Source organism: Carya illinoinensis, chromosome 1, assembly GCF_018687715.1.
Source record: "Carya illinoinensis cultivar Pawnee chromosome 1, C.illinoinensisPawnee_v1, whole genome shotgun sequence".
In the NCBI taxonomy this organism is placed as follows: domain Eukaryota; kingdom Viridiplantae; phylum Streptophyta; class Magnoliopsida; order Fagales; family Juglandaceae; genus Carya; species Carya illinoinensis.
Genome location: NC_056752.1, coordinates 12,152,125 through 12,161,008, shown reverse-complemented (window position 1 = coordinate 12,161,008; position 8,884 = coordinate 12,152,125). Strand labels below are relative to the sequence as shown.

At 36.5% G+C, this 8,884-nt stretch overlaps 1 non-coding gene and 1 pseudogene across 1 annotated transcript; one reads left to right on the top strand and one right to left on the bottom strand.

Annotated features, from left to right (window-relative positions):
- The first annotated feature begins 3,345 nt into the window (after nucleotides 1–3,345).
- Nucleotides 3,346–3,417, top strand: TRNAM-CAU. Its single transcript has one exon. It is a non-coding gene; the product is annotated as a tRNA-Met (tRNA).
- A 424-nt stretch (nucleotides 3,418–3,841) lies between these two features.
- LOC122307340 lies at nucleotides 3,842–6,094 on the bottom strand (annotated as a pseudogene).
- Between the last annotated feature and the right edge of the window lie 2,790 nt (nucleotides 6,095–8,884).

Genomic DNA, 8,884 nt, shown 5'->3' with positions numbered 1-8,884 from the left:
TAGTTATTTATGATAAAAATGACTATTTTTTATCAAAATGAGTTCATTATTGTCGTAAATAATTTATAACAGATATAGTTTTTCTTATAGTGACTTTTTTTTTATCCTAAATCTTATTGTCCTCAGTTATACTTGCTAATGCGACATATTTCAAGTGATTTCATACAATATTTTTCAAGACTTCATACAAAATCAACCTTACCACTGGGTATATAGACGACCTCCAACAAGGATTTTGTGAAGAATCTTGCCTCAGCTTCTAGATCAACATCCATATTGATACTTAGATCAACAGTTGGGCTCCCACCAACGGAATTTGAAACACTTTCATGAAAACTATCATTTGCAGTCTTTGAAAGATCACCATGGTCAGGTTCTAAATCATCTCTTGGGTTACTAAAAATCTTATTACTCCTATCAACCGAGTCTACCAAAATCTCTTGAATGTTAGTAATCTGTAAAATTTTAAACACATACATATATGACACTGAAAATACATCTTACCAAATCCTCATTGAAAATGAAAGAGAAAGAAAAAAAAAAAAAGAAAAAAGATGTAAATTAAAGATCACCAACAACGAAACAATCCAACTCAATTTTTTATTGAACAAGTACATGAGCAACATTTTATCTTATCTCATCATTATAATTTTTTAAAATTTTCACACAAAATATAATAAATAATTCAACTTTTTTAAATCTCAGTTTAATTTTTTCAAATTCGAAAATAATTATAATATTAAAAAATAATATTTTATTCAATTTCTAATTTTCATTTAAAACTATTTCATCTTATCTCACTATTCAAACAACCTTTAGTAACTTAAAATAGCTTGGACATAGGCTAGAAATAGGAACACTCCTCAAAACTTAACAACATAACTATTTTGATACCAGCAACTTGAGCATGAGTTCCGTACTTGCGGGTAAAATTAACCAACAAATGAAGAGTCCTCCAAGTTTTTGAAAGAGACCTGAGAATTGGTTGAATTTCCTGCATCATCAACCTCATCTGTTAGGAAGATGAACTCTCAATTTAATTTATTTCAAATAAATCATTGATGAGACATATTATTTTTTAAATTTTTCATAAAAAATTAAATATATTTCAACTTATTTCGTATATTTTAATTTAAAAAGTTTAAGTTCATTCTAACTTAAATAAGTTAAATTTATCTGAATAGAATCTATAAAATATTATTATTTATAACTTAACTTATCTCAACATCTAAATGCAACTTAACCTCTTAGTTTACAATGTCTCCAGTTTTTTTCACCGCCACTATAAAAGAAGTGGACTTTTGTGATCAAAATTTAGTGATTAAAAAGACTATTCTTACAAAAATTGTAAAAAATAATTTTTTTGATCATTAAATTTTGGTTACAAAATATGCTTTTCTTATAGTGCGCAATATGTTTGAAGATCAGATTCTGTTGTTTCTGTTGCGAGTGCCTCTTTGAACCGGACTCGGTGTAAATGTAAAGTTTACACCAACCACTAAATGCCCAACACATCAGTATTTTATTATTTTTATGGTTGACCAATAACCACGGAATGTTTGCTTATTTTAAAATGACAACTGTCTTCCTCTTCCTCTGTATCACCTCTCTCGTATCACCGACTTTTCTGCCTCTCCATCTTCCTAGATGCTTCCTTTGTCTAAACTAAAACGTAACATAATTTTTTATTTTTTCATTTTTTGACCGTAGGTGGATCTCGTTTAGTCGTCGAAGATTAGAAATGAAAGACATGGCATGTTTGGAGAGTTGGAGTACTTCATGATTTTATAAATAGTAATAAAATAATTTAAAATAAAATATTTCATTAAATTTTATAAAATAAAAGAGAACAAATTTACTAAAAATATTATAAAGTTAGAAAAGTATTTAAGTATGAATTTTATTTTATAGTTTGTTAAAATTGTATTAGTTTTTTTATTTTATTTTAAAATTTATAAATATTGTATTGAATTTTGTGTTTGAATAATGATTAATTAGATTAAGAAATTAAAAATTAAAAATTAAAAAGCATTTTATATTTAAATGATGAAGAGTTTGGCCACATCACTCAATCTCCGTCATCTTATACATAGCTAACCCCCGCTGCAGAGAAAAGGAGGAAAGAAAATATTAGGTCTTGGGCTAAAAGAACCAAAATGAAAACTGATGCAACTAAGCCTGGTTTAATTTAATTATTAGACTCAACTGAAATTAATTCAATTCAATTTAATTTTGAGTTAAATTTAACATTTTAAATACTTAATTCTCGAATTATTAAACTCATCTAAACTCAAATTCTTTTTACATATGGGACCCATTATTTTTTTCAACTCAGCACTTCTTTATATGTATGACCCGCAACCTTTTTCAACTTTTTATAAATATTTCTAAACTCATCTTAACATCTAAAAATATCTAAACTCATCTTAGATGAACTTCACATAACTCACTTCACCAATTCAACTTATTACTATTTATAGAAAACTTAACTCATATCAATATCCAAACGCAATCTAAATGATTAGTGTTTTTTTTTTAATCAATGAGATATGCCCCTAAATAAATAGAGCCAGTGAGATCTGGAGCCCAAAAGTTTGGGATATTGTAAATAAGTGGTCTGATATCCTACAGTCGTAAACCATTGTGAGAGTCTCTCTTAAATTGAAAAAACATAAGGTAAAATAGAGTAATTTTATATACAGTCATTTTTATATATTTTCTGTGCATTTTATTAATATAATTAACTGCATCAAATTTTTTTTAATACACAACCAATCACATTAATAAAGTACATAAAAAAGTATATAAAAATAACTGTACATAGAATTATTATTATTATTATTATGAGTTCTACTTGGAAGTCGATGTGCAAAGTACACATTATTTTATTGACATAATAAGACTTAATTTGCAAGAGATTTTAATTTCAATTTTCTCTATCAAATCAAATCCTTGTCATTTTAATTAAATGGACAAAGCCCCTTTGCCGCCTAGGGTTGACCGCTGGGTAAAAAAAATTTTATTTAGTGATTAAGAAAGTAATTTTAAGTGTATTAGTATTTTTTTTTTACTTAATAATTAAGAAATTGATTAAAAAAATGTAAAATAAAAAACAAAAAATAAAAAACCGTCCAGCGGTATGAATGGGGCGGCATTGCAGCCGGACGCTTAATTAAATTGAGGGTATGCACTTTTAGAGTTTTTCTTATCTTATTATATTAGATTCAGTTGATATAAGTCGAAGCTATAGAGACTCAACGCATTGGAAGAAAACAAGAAAAAATGAAGGCAGTAGAGCACTCATTGTAGGAAATAAATAAAATTTAAGTACAACATTTGCCAACAATCAGAGTGGCGCAGCGGAAGCGTGGTGGGCCCATAACCCACAGGTCCCAGGATCGAAACCTGGCTCTGATATTCAATAGAGTTGCTTCCGTGAGCCTTTTTGCGCCTATTTTGACCCTGCAGATTTTGATACTTAATTCCTTTGTTTTGCTTTGCCCTTTTTCTTTCACAAGAAGAAAAAAGATGCCACGTTCCCTGGGCAGCCATTCCATTAAAAACATAGGCTTTCTCGATACATGATCATGGTATGAGAAATTATAGTTTGTCTATCTTCCATTCCTTCAAGAGTTTTGCTATATATAAGCACAGTTGCGCACTAATCTGTGTACCAATACTGATTTATTCATATTTAAAATTTAAATTAATACTGTTTTCAATAAAATCTACTTTTTGACCAATCACATCACATTGGTGCACAGATTAATACACAATGATGCTTGCAACTATATTTTTCCTTCCTTCAATGTAGTACTTAACTAGTACAGGGATAAGGGATGTTCTAAACATTGCACTCTCTCTACAACTTGAAGCTAGTTATGTAACATTTTAACTAAGCTTCCAACTGAAAAGGTGAAAAAGGAACAAAAGAACCATGTAAATTATCGACGGCATGCTCTTGAAACTTTGTACCATTCATTCCAAACCGCTCCTCCTAAAGATTGAGTTGGTCCCTGCAGAAACTCGATGGCACAACTGAGAGCTGCAATCGCCCCGTCCATTCCTCCCCCGGCTTCAAAGTGATAGGTTTCTCGATTGCTGCCCCATCGACACAAAGCATCTGTTTGTATTCCTCGTCACCAAAATCTGCCATCGATTTTGATTTCTTCTCCCATGGATTCCACACCACTGTTATAAGAAAAGAAAATTGATCAATTGACAGAAGACCAAACAGGCAAACACCATAAAAAATCAAGCATCATAATGGGGAGAACGTTAACCATTCCAAATGTTTGATAGCATCGTGCATGCATGGGAATCGAGTTAGTCCATTCATACCAGGTAAACATTTATATAGTCCTAATAATTATTCCCTTTATTATGTGGTTTGTCTTAAAATACTGAGGAATTTGCAAGTGATGGTTCTACTTCTTCAAATGTATGACAGCTTACCAGCATCTGGCAGTCCTTCCTATCTTATCAAGTATGTCCGCTTTTTTTCATGATCAAGGACATCGATTACATAGGAGAACCAAGATAAACTCGATCCACCTGCCAGGAAAGAATATGCTCAATGATTAAATGCAGAGTGATGTTACTAAATTCTGTCACTAACCACACCTTTATTTTCATTCCAAGTTTCAGGGGAGAAGTGCACACACATGCACATTGAGTTTGACGAGGGAAGTACTGGTGCAATTTTGATGCCTTGTGGAAGAAACTAACATCTTGATACGATGTAGAAAAGGCTTTTCAATTGTCTTGTTTTAGAAATTTCACTCCATTATCTAAATCTAGAGTTTCCCAGCATACAACTTCTAGCGTGTTAAATTACTAATAAACACTGAACGGAATTTACCTCAGCTACAAAAGTTATGGCATCTCCTTGTTCGGTAAAACGTTTTCTTTGGCAAAGATTGTCCAGATAGTCCAGACCTTCTACTCTTATTTCACTGTGGACACCATTTACGTTCATCTGAGTGCATGTTACACATCTATAACAAAGATATCCATACTATAGAAGCAGAAAATTTGGATTGCCTTTACTAGTAGATAGTCACAATCCGACGAAAAGGGAAAAAGTTAGACACAATCTGGAGGTGCAAAGTCATTCTGCCCAAATGTAATTTACGCTATATACGTAAATTGGAAAGCATGCTTTTCTTTTTCATTTTTATTTTGTAATTGAAAAGTTCAAAAGGTAAATACTCAATACCTTATGTCAGAAACTGACAAGTACGTATGATAGGCAAACCAGAAACTAAACGGCTTTCCATTGACATTTCTAATCCGTGATATCAGCATCAGATCTCCATTAGTTGCTAGAGACACCCTAAGACGAAACTCAAAGCTGGAAAGGAATAGAAAAAAATAATAATATTCAGTTTGCATCACATCATCCCTTGATACACCAGATAAAGATGGTGAGCCTATGCTGTGTCACGTGATCTGCAAAAGATGTGTGTAAATTTGCCAACCCTATTACCTCCCCCAGGATAGACAAAAAATCCCAGGGTCTCACCAGCCATGCAATCAAAAGAGGATTACAATTTTAAACCAGTCTCCACATTTTAACTCAACTTGGCTTGAATTTGTTAAAAAGCACGAGCAAAGATCGAGAAATAATTTGGCTCAAATCGAGCTCATGTTTTGATCGTCTTGAGGTTGACTTTTTTTTTTAAAGAATGGAGGACAGCATCTCCGATAACTTTATTAGAAACCTCACTTGTGGCAGAAGAAAACCGTGATAATATCAAAACAATGCTTACTAAAGAACAAGCAAAACAAATCCAAAAACCAACAAGTACTTGAGCTAAAACAAAAACTAATAACGAATATTCGGCAAGCCTTCTAAGTAGTCGTTCACCCCTCCGCCCCTAGTTTAGAAAGAAGATCCACTTACGAGTTCCCTTCATGGAAGATATGAAAAACGTTAAATCCAATCCCACCAACACTAATGTAATCTCCTCCTAAAAATCTTCTAGATACCAAACATTGCATCTTTTATTCCACGGCCATTTTATAACCAACAAAGAATCCATTTCTATATCAATACAAGTGAAACCAAAGGATTTTACAATCCGTAAGCCATGTAATAATCCCAAAAGTTCTGCTTTATTATTCATACCTTCCCCAACATTTGCAGCAAAAGCAGCCCTATAACTTGCCTTATGAATTTCGAATTACTCCTCCAGCACCCATCATTCCCAAATTACCAAGACAGCTAACATCAATATTATTTTTACTCTATTTGGCGACATGCCCCTCCACTATGAGGAAGTGCACAAAGAGATGGAGGCCAGCACCCCCCTTTTAGAGAGCCTGCCACCCACTGTTTTTTGGGGCACTACCCCTTTGCTGAATATCAACGGAGAGTATCTCTCCATTCCTCCCCTCTTCACCCCTTATTTTGGTGGAGACACTGAGTCCCTTCTTATCGAGGGCTTGGGTGGCTTGATGGGAGAAGATGCCTACCTAATTGAAGTTGACTTGGCCTATACTAGGGCCAACCTCCCATCTATGGGCCTCAGATGTTCCCCAAAAGGAGCGGCCGACTCAACACCAAAGCCTAACAAGATTTCTCTACCAGGGGGTGTCCTTGGCCCTGAGGAGATCTTTGACAAGGAGAATAGTGGCGGTGCCTCCTCTTCCACGAACGCCCAAGCTGAGGCCATAACTAAGATGGCCAACCGTCTAAAGGATTGGATTTCTAAGGTATTGTCGTCATGGGACTCGTCCTTTTCCTTTGTGTGCTTATTTGTAGCTCTGACCCGAGTGTTTGGTTGTTTTTGCAGGGAATCAATGACTTGGCAGCGTGGATCATGGCGGACCGAGCCTGCCTGGAAGCGGAAGTTCGGGAGCGGCGAAGGTTATGTTACGTTGCCAAAGTTGGCTTTGAAAAGTGGAGGTATAGGGCAGAGCTGGAGGTGCTGGCCGAGAAGAAGAGGGAGTTGGAGATACTATTGGAGCAGTCAGAGGCCTACTCCCACTCCCTACAAGGCGACCTGGAGATTCTTGAGAACAAAATCCTTGAGCTTCGTGATGCTGTATGTCGTGCTCAAGAGGTGAAGGTCAAAGATGACTTTGCCTTAAGGCTTCTTCACTCAGAAAGGGACTGCACCAGGTCCCAACTCTCTGATGCCCAGAAGGGCTTTGAGTTTGAATTGGTTCTCCTTAATGTTGACCTTCCCACCCGCACTAGGGAGTTAGACTCAACTTGCAAGGAACTGAGCCGTTCACAGGAACGGAGCTAATGCCTGGCACAAGAATTGGCGGCCGCTGTGGAGAAGACTCACCTTACCTCCCTTAACCTTTCTGAAGTGTAGGGGGCCTTGGCGGAGCTGAAACAATGTCATTAGCAAAATAAGGACAGTCGCAAGGACTCGGATGAGGAACTTAGAAAGTTAAATTCAACCTTCTTGGCCAAGGATCAACAACTGACTGAGGAGAAGAAAGAGCTGGCTATTGTTCGGGCAGAAATTGTACGCCTGCGTGGCCAGTTAGCTTCTACCTCCGCAACCAGGGATCGTGCCTTTGCCTTTGGTTATGGCACTAGCATCCTGAGGCTCAGGTCCTGCCTCCTGACTGATCCTGCTACTAACCTTGTGGCACTAGACTGGGGCTTATTTTTCCCTAAGGCTACCACCGGCTGTCATGTTGACACCTTGGGCAGGATGAGTTGCTAGACGCTTTTGAAGGCGTCCCTCTGCTACCGCCTCCTGCTCGAAACTATGCCCCCTAACTCCTTAAGTCCTCCCTTTTGTACTTCTTGTATTTTTCCTTACAAACTTTTGTAATAATAACTTTGGTTTATTTTAAAGTCTGATTGGCAAATGTTTGGTGGCTTTTTGTTTTACTTTCCTTGCAATTGCTTTTGCCTTTCTATTTTTCTTATGTTGCAAATGTTTTTGGGTGCATGGATCATGGTATTCATACCCACTTTTCAAGGCACTGCAAGCTGCTTACGCTTGTCATATGTGTGTAAGGGTGGCTGGGTCTAGTGACCTCCGCGCCCTATTTTTTCATAGCATTGCAAACTGCTAAAGCTTGTCATAGGTATTTAAGGGTGGCAGTGTCTAATGATGTCCGCGCCCTTTTTTTCATGGCACCGCAAGCTGCTAAGACTTGTCATAAATGTTTAAGGATGGCAGGGTCTAATGACCTATGCGCCCCTTCTTTTCATGGCACTGTAAGCTGCTAAGGCTTGTCATAGGTATTTAAGGGTGGTGGGGTCTAATGACCTTCGCTCCCTTTCTTTCATGCGTGCCAGGTTTTGCACCTGCCCTGGGGTATATTTATTTTTACCAAGAAACAACAAAGCAGAATGCAATAGGATTTAAGTATTAATAAATGGATGTAAATGTCATAATGGCAAAATGTAATAAATGAAATCAATGTAATTGCTACGGATAGAATTTCTTTAAGTGCTTTGCATTCCACGGGTGTTGCAGCTTCTTGCCCTGGCTGTCTTTCAATTGGTATGCCCCTGGTCTGTTGTTTGATACCACCACGTTGGGCCCTCTCCATCGGGGCCCCCATTTTTCCATTGTCTTGGGTAGTCACTCTGCTTTTCTTCAAGACCAAGTCCCATACCTTAAAAGTCCTAGGCCTTACTCTTTTATTGAAGTATTTCTCGACCTTAACCTTTTCATGCGCCATTCTAGCCTCCGCTATCTCCCTTTCCTCTTCCAACAAGTCGAGGTACTCCTCCATCTTTTTGTCGTTTTGGGGTGCCGAGAAGTAGCACGTTATGTAACTAGGGAGCCCTACTTCACCTTAATCTTTAGCTCCGCACACCATTCCCTATAATGGTCTGAGTCGAACTGGCGTCCATTGTCCGTAACTATACTTTGTGAGATTCTATATTTGCAAATGATGTTCT